Source organism: Rutidosis leptorrhynchoides, chromosome 4 (genome assembly GCF_046630445.1).
Source record: "Rutidosis leptorrhynchoides isolate AG116_Rl617_1_P2 chromosome 4, CSIRO_AGI_Rlap_v1, whole genome shotgun sequence".
Taxonomy (NCBI): Eukaryota; Viridiplantae; Streptophyta; class Magnoliopsida; order Asterales; family Asteraceae; genus Rutidosis; species Rutidosis leptorrhynchoides.
Window position 1 is genome coordinate 483,104,322 of NC_092336.1, and position 13,399 is coordinate 483,117,720.

At 36.4% G+C, this 13,399-nt stretch overlaps 1 non-coding gene across 1 annotated transcript; it reads right to left on the reverse strand.

Annotated features, from left to right (window-relative positions):
- Window positions 1–707: 707 nt before the first annotated feature.
- Window positions 708–790, reverse strand: TRNAL-UAA (transfer RNA leucine (anticodon UAA)). Its single transcript has one exon. It is a non-coding gene; the product is annotated as a tRNA-Leu (tRNA).
- Window positions 791–13,399: the final 12,609 nt, after the last annotated feature.

A 13,399-nucleotide genomic window follows, 5' to 3' on the forward strand; every position in this document is an offset into this window, starting at 1 on the left:
TGGACTTCTGAATCATCCGATTCATCAAATTCTTGAATCATTTGCACAATAAGCTCGTCTTCTGAATCTGATTCGGAATTTAGTAGATACGAAATGTAGTTTGAAGACGATGCCATAGAAATATAAAAAATATATATGTTGTAAAAATATATGATGTAAAAGTATAAAAAGTGGAGAATATGAGAGAAATTGGATGTGTTGGTGTGTATAAAATGAGATGGAGAATGAGTTTTTATAGAATAAAAATAAATGAAATTAAGGAAAGAAAAAAAAAAGTAGCCGTTGGGGGTCTCCAACGGTTTGAATTTGGACCAATTAATGCTCGCCACGTGTCTGGACCCCCACTTTAACGCTTTTTTCCGTTTTTCTGCCGACTGACACCCCAAAGGCGTTGAGTCTGACGCAGCGTTGCGGGCGTCAGAGGCTCTGACCCGGCCTCCCTGACGCCGCGATAATGGTGGTCTTAAGATTACCATGGAAAAAATAAATAAATACTCGGTATAAATAAGAGGGTTACCTGGTCATCTCTTTTGAATTATACCACAATATGAAATAAAGAGGACGATCCTCTATTAATGGAGGGCCGAGGGCCTATTATGGGAAACTGAAGGTTTAGTGCTTTTTCAATTTAGTAGGAAGTATGGGGATCATAAATGGGTTACTCCATTTTCCGGAAAAAAATGTAAAAAATTTTAAAGCTTCAAAAGTGCTGGCTATGGGGTTCGAACCCATGCGCACTTATGTGCAGAAGATCTTAAGTCTTCCCCCTTAACCTCTCGGGCAAACCAGCTTTCTGTTTGCTTTTTCAACTTTTACTTTCTTATTATAAGAAATCACCCTTTCACAAATGAAATCTTTTATGCAATAAATTAACTTGAGCCAAGTAGACGATTAATTTAGTTTACATTTCTTGTTGAAGTTAACACTAATGAAAATCGGTTACTTTTTATAAAGGACGTGAATCATTCAACGCAAAAATTAATGCCTGCACTACAATGTACAAGAGCTAAAATAGTCGGGGTAAAACATATGGTACAACTACATCATAACATAATTGTGGTACAACTACATCTTCTACGAATAGCCCTCCATACGAATATACCAAGTTTTTGAGGCACAAGATTATTACACATGTTTCATATCTATTCCCGTTATTGTTCAGACTAATGCTATCATTCAAGTTACAAAGCCTTAAATGATATTAACCACCTTCAATGAATCACTCATTGCAAAGAGGACGTGTGGTTTGAACATACATTGTATGCATCTTTTCTATAAAAAAAAAGGTATTATATACTATTTAATACGTATCTGTATGTATGACTAATTAAACGATTATCCGTGAAATATATCATGGAATTTATACGGTGTCATGTTAGTATCACCTCAATATTTTCTTTTCATCACTAACACGTCACTTTTCACTAGTATTCACGACATACCCCTTCTCCACCGCGCTTTCAGTCGAGTGGTATTCACATTCCTTGTGTTTGGGGCTGAGCTCAGTCTAGTGGTATTCATGTATGTAGGTTGAGTTCGTGAGTTCGAGCCTCGCTCAGCTCACCCTCTTAATTAATCTGACTGAAATATGGAGCTTCAGATTGAGCTCAAGGAGGGTTTTCTCCCGGATCCATCCAAGATTCAAACCCGGTCCGCCTACACCTCGGGATGGTTTAAGGATCGGGATTCCTGCAATGTGATTCGGGTTTCCTACATATAGTGCGTGCGTGTGTAACAAATGATCGTGAATGTGGTTAATACCCTCTAGGTGATGCCGACAAATTGTCATTAAAAAAAAAGAAAAAAATATAATGTACTCAGTGGCGGAACTATGATTTTTTTCACTGGGGAAAAAAAAAATTAAAACCGTAGCAATTTTTTGGACAAAATATGGAAGTTTTGGGGCAAAAATTTGAGGTTTTTAGGCAAATTATGAAGGCTTTTAGGCAAAATTTGAAGGTTTTGGGAGAAAAGTTGGAGAATTTTGGGCAAAATTTGAAGGTTTTGGGGAAAATATGTAGGTGTTGAGGCAAAAAAAAATCATTGGGAACAAAGTTGAAAAACTTAAAATTTTTACACTGAAAAAAAAAATTCACTAGAGCCGCCCCCTAAATGTACTACTCTTATTGTATAATGTACGACAAAAACATTTCATCCGCTCCGTCCTTAAAAATGCTTAGGATTCACTTGGTGCATGCATCACGATCAGGGCCGGCCCTAGGGTGGGGCTAGAGGGGCAACCGCACCCGGGCATCACATTTTAAGGGGCATCAAATCTGGAATTCTGAGTTTTTTTTAAGTACGGTTGAGTTTTTTTTATAAGTTCAGAGGAGAAATTTCATGGAAGCTTGGAGCTTTCATTGGCTTTCACTGGCTTTCACTAGTATCGTTTAGAAATTTATTTGGCGTTACAGATATTACCGACCTGATAGAAAAATATAATTTACAAAATTTGTTGTAACTTTTTTATACGAATGCGCAAGCTTAACCTAATCATCGTGTTAACATTCTCCAAAGTTTTTAGCATGATCATTTATCTCTCACTATGTTGATCATCTTATGTCTTCAATTATGGCCATACTTATTACGGAGTATTTAAGAAAATTCTCCTGGGTCATTTTCATGTTGTCATTCATGTTTCTCTTTTTCCTCTTGATGATATCTATTTTACCTATTAAATTTTCACTTTCAATAATTGAATTACGGAGTAATATACACTAACGCGTTAAAAAATAATAAATAAAAATAATATTAATATTTAATATTAATATATTAATTTTCTAGTCCTAGTAAGAAAAAGCATACGATAATAGTACAGGGATATGGTTTTCGAAAAGTGAGAGCCAATATATAAGGCAGTTGTTCTGTACTAAAATTTGTAGGTACGTGTCATGATGGTAGGTGAGATATATCTTTTATCGTTGACATGTAACAACCGTTGACCATAGTAATATCTTAGTCGTATTACTTATTGTTATTGTTTGATTATTGTTATTACGGACACGGAAATTATTATTATTATTTTATTGAGTCGACATACACTTTATAAAATTTGGCGTGGATAAAAAAAGTGTGAACCGAAAACTTATACTCATGACAATCATTCACTAGTTAATAACTTAATATGCTTAAATGTCAATTTTTACCCACATGGAAAATATTCTACTATTCCCTTTGTTCAATTTCAAATGTTTATATAAAAATAAAAATAAAAAAAATCCAAACTCCAAACTCCAAAACATATATATCAAATTTGTAGATGTTTGATCAAACAATCGAAAAAATAAAAAATAAACTTACAATAAGGGACCGAACCAAACGACAACCTACAAATGAAAAAAAACAAACTAAGCACGATAGACTAAATATAACGCAATTACAATTAGGAGTGTAAACAAGTCGAGTTACTCGTGAGCTACTTGAGCACACCTCGTTAAAAGTTCAATTCTAGCCGAGCCTAAACGAACTCGAGCTCGAACTTGAACATATTATGAAGCTCGTTAAGTAAACGAGCTCGAGCTTTCTTTATCGAGTTCGGACATATTAGCAAGCTTAAACGAGTTTTTCTATTTATATACATTAATCTTATTTTATATGCTGTAATATCGATTATCATAATTATATATAATAATTACCTATAACGGGGTAATATTAATAAGTTATATCTAATAGTATATAAACTAATAATAGTAAATGTTATTATATGTGATTACAAATCATAAAAAAAATATAGATATAGATATGTATTATTATTAAGTTAAACGATTTTTTTTAAAAAAAGCATGATATCAAATAACTAATGAGTCTAAACGAGCGGAGCTCGAGCATGAATAACATTAAACGAGATGTCTTTAATGTAAAAGGTTCTAATCGAGCAAAGCTCGAGCTTTATAAATTTTAAACGAGTTGAGGTCGAGCTCGACTAAGCCCGTTTATAGCACAATTACAATCGTACAACACCGATACATTCTAAACATTCGCTTTATTTTTTCTTCCGAAAAGAACAAAAACTTTTATATCAAAACATTTGCTCCAGCATGCCGATTTACAGCTAGTATAAATCATTGAGTTCGTAATTATCTAATATCTATTTTTTAAAAGAAAAACATATGGTTAGACATTCAAACTATATACTCCGTAGTAGTTTGAGAAAAGTTATACCTATATATCTCTATATACTCCGTATAAAACAAATATTTAATTATTAATGAGGACGGTGATATGTTTAATGATGTTTAAGAAACAGTTTTATCCCAAACTTGTTTAACTAACACAAATGGTACTTATAAGTGTTAATTAATTGGATCAATTTGGCAATTCAGTGTTTTAGGTCAAGATTATGAAACCCGATAATAGACATGCACGTGCATTTCACATGTATGGAAGGTAACCTCGTCGAGAACTTCCGTGGTCCAACTGGTGTTCAACTAGTCCGGATCCGGCCCGCGCGATGCGGCGGGGGGCTTTCGGCATGTGTATTCATATTTAACGTAGCGTTGTGTATTTACATCGGAAAAAACGGCACAGGTCTTAAGCGCCGTTTTAGATGTCGTTGTCTTAAGCGTTTTTTAAAAAGTGTTCATTTCGAACGTAATTAGTTTCGTTTTGTTCATAATTTTTTTTCGAGTGTAATGGTGCTGTCGGAAAAATTTAACTTGCGGCGAACAGAAAGATACGGGCTGTCGTTGTGTTAAACATTTTTTCAAAAGTGTCCGTTTTGCGTATAGTTAGTCCCGTTGGATTCGTGAGACTTTTTCGAGTTGAATGGTAGTCTCGGAAAAATTTAACTCGCACCGAGCGAGAAGATAGGGCCCGTTATAAACTCGGGGGAATTAATTTCTTTTATTTTAATAAAATTATATGTTTACACATGGTACCCCTAAGAAAGTGTAAATTTGAGGGGTTATTGTGTAAATTTAGCCAAAGTTGAGGGACCGATTGTAATGTGAACTCAAACTTGAAACTACAATTCAAAACAACTAAAACTACACATTTTGACATGTCTTTTAGCATATATAAGAGTAAAATAAAGTAATAAAGAGTAATAAAAAGGGGGATGATTCTAACACACTCTTTTTTGATCCTCACACACATATTTTAACCTTTTACTCTTCTAATAATACTCCATTTCTTTAAATTGGTGTGTGAGGATCAAAAAAGTGTGTGTGAGAATCATCTCCCTAATAAAAATGATCAAACGTTGCCACGTGTACTAACGTGTGAAAACTCATATGTAATTGTTGAGCCTCACGGATTCAATTGCTTTGATTAGGGATTTTGGTATTATTAGTATAAAAAATTAATTACCTAAACTTGTCTCTAATAAATACAACTATATATTTAACGTATCATGTTGAACGTTATTACCATGATGGCGGAAATTGTGATGTGGTCAAACGGTTGATGGTCTGCCTCCTTTAGGAGAGGTCAGAAGTTCGACCCCCGTTGACTACATATTTAAAACACAATTTCATCCCTGCCTCCTTTACAACTATATGCTGAAGAGAAATATCGAGAAGCTACTGAAAGTTCTAAGCAAATAATTCCTTGGGTTTGAGAATACATTTATAGAGATCGTGAAGGTGCTACCGAAAGTATATAGGCAAACTACTTTGGAGAGAAACCACTGTATCTTTCAAAGGTGTTTAAGAGACGTTGTTAAGATGCGCAGCTAAACAATTGTTATTACGAACCTTTCAAGGCATATATGATTGATATGTTGAACCTATACCTAAGTATTTAGGTCTTGTTTGTTTTAGTCCGCATATCTTATTATATCTAATGTTTGTGCGCCCACACACGTTTTTAGTGCATGCTGTTTGTTATTTAGTTTTTTTTTAAGACATAAGTAAAAATAATGTCTTATTCTGTCAGCAAATTCTCAGACTTATAAATATGCATCTAAGTTATTTTGCAGACATAAAAATAAACAGTCTTCACCATTCAACATACAAACCTTTAGACCACATCTTCTTTACACACATGTGATGGTTTATTTTTGATAGAAAATGACATGGTTACTTGTCCCACATTGGTAGATGGAAGAAAAGAGGTGTAACCTCTTTGAATATAAAATGATGTTGTCTCACATCAGTGGGAGGAAGAAGTTGGAAGTGAGTGCTTGATTATAAAAGGAGCTCATGAAATTCATTCCAACTTGCACCTATCAATACACTTTAAGTATTTGATTATTTCTTTCTTTCTTACCCTTCTTTGAGAGTGGTATTAGTTAAATACTTTGGAGAGTGTAGTTGGCTTAAGAGAGTTGTCTATGTCATTGTAACAATTTGTGATATAGCATATTTCTATCTTTGGAGGCCCGTGGTTTTTTCTCCTGTTTTGGAGTTTCCACGTTAAATTCTTGTGTTGTGGATTGTTCATACTTCTTTACTGTTTTTCATTGAACGTTTGTTGGGAATTAGATAGACCGTAATTTTCCAACAACTAGTATCAGAGCGTCATGTTTGACGGGGGTCTCGGTTATAGGAATCGGAGTATGCTCTGTGGTTGTCACGGGAGTGGATCTTCCACATCAGAAACGAGTTCTATTGATCGTATAGGGTTTATGGTTAGACAATTTTTTTCTGATTCGGAGTAAATGGTGTCAAGAATTTGTAGTTGACCGGGTGTTGGATTTTCCAATTTGACAGATCTTGTGCGCCACTCCACTACATCTGTCGGCCAGTCGAAACGTGGACAAAATCAGAGAAAGTGTTGTTCTTAGGATACGGATACGATGTCGAAGTTCAGTCCAATGAGGTTTGATGTAGAGAAATTTGATGGGAGGATCAATTTTGGCTTGTGGCAGGTTCAAGTCAAGGATGTGTTGATTCTGTCCGGTTTACACAAGGCTTTGAAAGGTAAACCCACCTTTGTTTCTGACAGTGATTCTAGCAAGAAGATCGATGAAGAAGAATGGGATGACATGGATTTGAGGGCGGCAAGTGCGATTCGTTTGTGTCTTGCAAAGAACGTGCTTGCAAATGTGCACGAGTTATCAACGTCTAAGGAACTTTGGGATAAGTTGGAGCAGTTGAACCAGGGCAAGGGTATCTCGAATCGGTTGTGTCTTAAAGAACAGTTCCATACTTTGCGTATGAATGGGGGTTCAAAGATTTCAGATCATCTGAGCATTCTGAATGGTATTGTTTCGGAACTTGAGGCTATTGGAATTAAAGTGGAACATGAAGATAAAGCTTTGAGGCTGATATTATCTTTGTCATCGTCCTATGAGCACATGAAACCTATTTTGATGTACGGGAAGGAAACTTTAAAGTTTAAAGACGTTACTAGCAAGCTCCTATCCGAGGAGAAAAGACTGGAAGGTAACAGGGTCTCGTCATCAGAAAGTACGGTACTGTTGTGTTCGGATAGGCTGGAGAAAAACTTCGGGAAGAATCTGGTATGCTGGAGGTGCGGGAAGACTGGACATGTAAGGGTTAATTGTCCATGTGGAGCTAATTCGGCAAATGGCTCCAAAGGCGCTAATGACGTCTCCGTTGTTACGGAGCGTGATGAATTCCTCTGAAGTCACGTCATCCTCATGATGTGTCCGCGCCACCATGGAAAGGGATGTTCGTTAGCGGTTCCACAATTGCACATGGGCACTGGTTTGGCATTGGTACAGGTTGTGTGGTGGAAACTGATGTTGAAGCTGATGGAACTTTCGGGAAAGCCAAACAAGGAAGTTGCACCGTAAATGTTCAGCTGGTTATTCAACATGTGCCGAGGTGAAATGCTTAGAAGGGGATCTTCTAAGTGGCTATAGTCTTACGGTGGAGTATGATAATTCTGGTTAAGAATTATGAATGTCTGTGAAGACAATGATTGTCGAGTCTTGATAATGTTCGATAAGGATACAAGTTTTGTCTCTTGGGAGATAATGTCAGCGATATGAAGATGAGGATCTTGAAGTTGTCTTCGAGGAAGCATCTGCGTAATCTTTGCAATGTGAAAGTATGGTTATCTTTTTCTATCAAAAAGGTGGAGTTGATGGTTTATTTTTGATAGAAAATGACATGGTTACTTGTCCCACATTGGTAAATGGAAGAAAAGAGGTGTAACCTCTTTGAATATAAAATGATGTTGTCCCACATCGGTGGGAGGAAGAAGTTGGAGGTGGGTGACTTGGTTATAAAAGGAGCTCATGGGATTCATTCCAACTTGCACCAATCAATACACTTTAAGTATTTGATTATTTCTTTCTTTCTTACCCTTGTTTGAGAGTGGTATTAGTTAAATACTTTGGAGAGTGTAGTTGGCTTAATAGAGTTGTCTATGTCATTGTAACAATTTGTGATATAGTGTATTTCTTTCTTTGGAGGCCCGTGGTTTTTTTTCCTGTTTTGGAGTTTTCACGTTAAATTCTTGTGTTGTGGATTGTTCATATTTCTTTACTATTTTTCATTGGGCGTTTGTTGAGAATTAGTGAGACCGTAATTTCCCAACAACATGGTCTGCAGATCTTTAGATAAAAACATCTTAAAAAACAAACAGAACCTTTTGAGTTTTTTAAACAAAAAAAGATGCATTTGGTCGTAAATGTTTCAATACAATACAAAAAATGTACATTTGCTATGTAACACTGCATATTTTCCCATTATTTTTCCTTTTAAAACATACACATCAGAAGTATTATTATTATTTACAATCGAACAATAAATATCAACCAAAGCATAATTATTATACAAAATTAGTGTTACTTTAATTAATGCTACGGGGTTCAACAGTTACAAATATCAGAGTAAGTTGTGTGTCAAACATAATATTCTAAAATGACTCTTCTCCTAAACCTATGAATCAGCAAGTCAACCTGCGAGGGAGAAGATGTGAGGGATTAGAATAAAGCTAGATGAATAGATAATATTATATAGTTCAAGTCCAGCTTTAAACCATCAATTAAACGATCGAATCAAGTAATCCCTAAGAGGATCGGCGAGCCAACAACCCTGCCAGGTCTACAATCCTAGTTGATCACACTAGATTTTACCGATAGTCCTTTGCTATTTTTCCACAGTATAATCCCCATGATGCAACACATGCATCAATTGGTCTTACACTGATCACATAATAGCAATTGAGCCCAACCCAGCATTTCATGGTTGACCACTTCCATCCCCACCTTACATGGACGGTAAAACACACAGCGCACATATACTCACACTCAAAAATATATAATCAATCATACTACGAGATTGTAACTACATGTGTTACTATGTGATAATATCGTTCTTACTCACCTGATATATCATCAAAAAATCAGAGATCTCATGTTACTTTAGTCATCTCATTCCTTTTGTTGCCAAATAACATCTTACCCCAAGTAAAATCATCTTCCAACCAATAATCACAATAGTTCAAGACTATAAACCAGTTCATTTAACTAGAAAAATTGACAAATATACACTTTTTCAAAGTGTTAGAACAATATACATTTGGTAATCCACAGCGATTAGTCGAACACTTTCTTGGTTGACAACATCATATGTTGATCGACCACCGGATTATGCCTGTAGTCAACCAGTGATACAAGGTAGTCGACCATATTTATGTTCGACTACATAGCCAACCACACCATTTCCTACTAAAGTCTCCCGAGTTTCGTACTACTTGGTGTGGGACACTTCCTAATCCACACCATTTCATATTGACATTGGTTGTCTCATCATTTCAAGATGGTTCAACCGGTGTATCGTACCGTGGGAAGAGGAGCCACCGAGCTTCAACGTGTTCTATCTTCTTGATGAAGAGCAATGGCTTCGTGCTAGTGTTGCTAGACAACACAACCCATAGCCAAAAGCTATGGCACCCCGTTGATCTTTCAACTAATGGAAAGGTAGTAACTACTACCTACCTTTTCTTAAAATAAGCATAAAAGCTTGTTATGTGGGAAGTAGAAAAACAAACACTTAGAAGTAAAGTCTTCCAAGTATTCTCGGGTACCAAAGTTGAAAGTAAACTCTTTCAAGTCAAGTTTTTGTTCCAAGCTTGGGAGTAAAGTCTCCCAAGTTAAGTTTGTCTCACTTAGGAAGTAAAGTCTCCCTAGCCGGGTGTTAAAGGTTTCATCCTTATCATTCCTGAGTGGCTTACACCCGCTCGTCAAGAAATTTAAATTCAGCCCAAAAATTTGGAATTGATGGATCTCTTATCTTAGCCACGTGGGGCCCTAATTCCACGAACCTCCATCAATGCTTTCGCCCTACTATGAGAGAAACCATAGAGTTGTGATAGAAAGCTTGATGAGTGCCGGTTGACCCGAGCCCGGGTTGACCAATAAAGATAGGGGTACCCAGTCCCAAGCTTTGGCGCACCCACCTTAACCTTAAACTTAGAATTAACGATATTATATTTGGAATTGACGAAAAATAGGTGTTTTGAGGGCATGGAGGTGGAAGAGGGATAGCCATCGCGGGGTTGACTAAAGTATCATACTTTTCGGGGCATATGCTTACTACACGAAGGAATTCTTAGCGAACGGTAATTTTGATGATTTTCATGACCCATTCTCAATTTGGGTACATTTTGTGAGCTTTATGGTGATTTGAGCTTGTTGCCTATATTTTGAGTCACCTTGTATGTATAGTGGTGAATTTGATTATATTGTGAATAGCGTTGGTATTTGATTTGATTGATGGCTATCCCGAGAATCCTACATAATTGGTCAAGGTCAAGGAGGTCAAGGTTTTGATTGTGAAAAGTCTTAGGCTTGATGATTTGGTGTTTGATGGCCTCTTAGGTGATGTAGTTGACTTTGACTGGGGAATGATTGTTTCGGGTAGACCTAGGTTTGAATTATAGTTGATTTGGTGGCGATTGAAGATTATGGAAGCGTTGATTTATGCTCATGCCACTAGTAGAAGAAGGAGAGTAGAAGAATGCTTGGTCCTCGGCAATTTTAAAACGGTTTTGGAGTTCATTATAGCCAACGAAGTGCTCATCTCAAAAGGTACTTGTTGCCTAATCATTGCACTTTGGCTTTAATCATTAAACGTTAATCTTCTCCAAGCCTTGTTCTATTGATTTGCTTGCTTGAGGACAAACAAGGTCAAATATAGGGGGTTTGATATTGCTCCATTTAGATATGTTTATTACGCAATATTGATCTCATTTTATTCGGTTTTGATGATCGTTGGGGCTTAAAAGCTGTTTTCCTGCGCCAAAGTATCGACTCAAGGCAAAATGCCTAACTTGGTGTAAAATTGACCAAGAAATGCTCAAAAAGTGCAAAGAAAATGACAAGTACAGGAAACAGCTCCAAAAGCGCCGCTCCAGACAAAGGAGCGTCGCTCCTCACAGCCCAACAGTGCCGCACCTCAACTAAAAGCGGCGCAATCACCCACGTTTTGTCTCCATTTCTTCTCAGTGAGCAGAAGCGCCGTTCTTCAAGATCAAAAGTGCCGCTCCTATCAGGCTAAAAGCGACGCACCAGAAGTAAAAGCGCCATTCCAGATTGAAGCCAAAAGCGCCACTCCTGAAGGAGAAGCGGCGCTCCTGACGTTGTTTCAGCCAAATTTCTTACCACTATAAATAGAAAGTGAAAAGGTCATTTTTCAAGAGAGCTGCAGTTTTACTCCGAATTTCACACACTAAACTCTAATTTCATCATCCATTAGAGTTCTAAGGTGATTTGGAGGAAGCAAGCCCAAGTTTCATCTTCATTATTGCTAGATCTTTCTATTGTTATCATTTTTGGGTTGTAATCTTCACTTTACTTTTACATATTTTGCATCAATTAGTTGTAATCTTCACTTTATCTTCATCTAGTTTGAATCTTTGCTTGTAATCTTTGTTTATCTTCATTTATCTTTGAATCTTAGCTTGTAATCACTCAAGATGATGTTTATTGATGCTTTTATGATTATTGCTAGTGTAATATTTGCTATGAGTAGCTAAATCACTTGTGTTTGCTTATCTATGAATCTTTAATGCATACGATGTGCCCTTAATCTATTGAATGAGGTTGTTTTGAATGAAAATACATGATCTAGTGTTATTGAGTTAGCCATGAGGTCCATTGCTATGTTTGTTATTGGTTTTACTTTGATTACATAGGTTGAGTAGCTCTCTAAGTGATTTGAGAAGTGAATCAATTTGTGCTTCAACACCTTTGGTGATCTAGAAAACTAGAATAGGAATTTCAAGTGATTGTGTTTCTAGGCTAAGTTGGTTTTCAATTGACCTTTGTTCATCATAGTGGTGTTTGACTATCTTAGGTGACTTTGATGGTTAAAGGATTTTAAGTGATTTTAACCCGGGCATAATCTCAATAATCAACTCATACATTGCTTGATCTTGTGATACTAAGCTTATGTGAATTTGCAAGGTAAAATTGGATTAAGAACATTTACTAGTTCAAATAACTTAAGTGATAACAATTTGGGTAAAACAAGGGTCATCTAAGCATAAAGAGGATTAGATGAGTGAACACTCTCTATCATATTGATTTATTCTCATTTCTTAATTACTTGCTATTTGTTGCTAGTTAAGTTTTAGTTTGTTTATTGCAAAGTTTAGTTGTTAGTTGAGATCTCTCGCAAAACCCCCCAATCAAACAAACCCCCTAGGATAACTATTAGTTTCAAATACATAAACTTACACCGCTCTCACGGGACGAACTTGATAAGAATACTTACATTAAGTGCTATAATAACCGGGTTTTAAGTGCTCGATAGATTGTGCGTGCTTTTTGTAATATTTGAATCTTTTATAAATTCAGAGAGTTATGTTTGGTATATCCACGCCCCATCACGCTTTCTTGGCACCGCTGTCGGGGAGCGGTTAGCTAAGTTAAGTTGTGTATTTAGTTCAAGCTTTTAGTTATTCAATCCTTTTGTAAGGATTTGTCCTTACAAAAGTTACTTTTATTGTCTTTTATTTATTATTTTGTATTGGATAATCACTTGTGTTTGTGTTGTCTTTGAAGGTTAGGTCTTTTGGTGTATGAGAAGAAGATCTCAAAAGGATCAAGATTGCACACAACCATTTTCCGATCCTGAAAAACACGTACACGGGGTTTATAAGCGTAGAGAAGAACGGGATTTAAGGAAGAATTTTGAGGTTTTGCCATTTTGTTTGATAGAAATGGACGGAGAAGAAGAGGGTAATCCTCCACCGGTGGTTAATGAAGTAGTTGAAAATGATCCAAATGACACTCCGATGTGGAATGTTAGAATGGTGGCACAAACGGTTGTGCCTCCGGCTATCACAAAACCACCAATTGAAGCGGATAATTGGAAGATCGAGGGTAACTTTTTCACAATGTTCAAGGATAGACTCTTTCGCGGGTTAATAGATGAAAACCCTTTTAATCACATTCAATACTTTAACGATATTTGTGACATCTACAAGAACAAAGATGTCACCGAAGATGCTTTTAAGCTAAGGACATTCCCCTTCACGC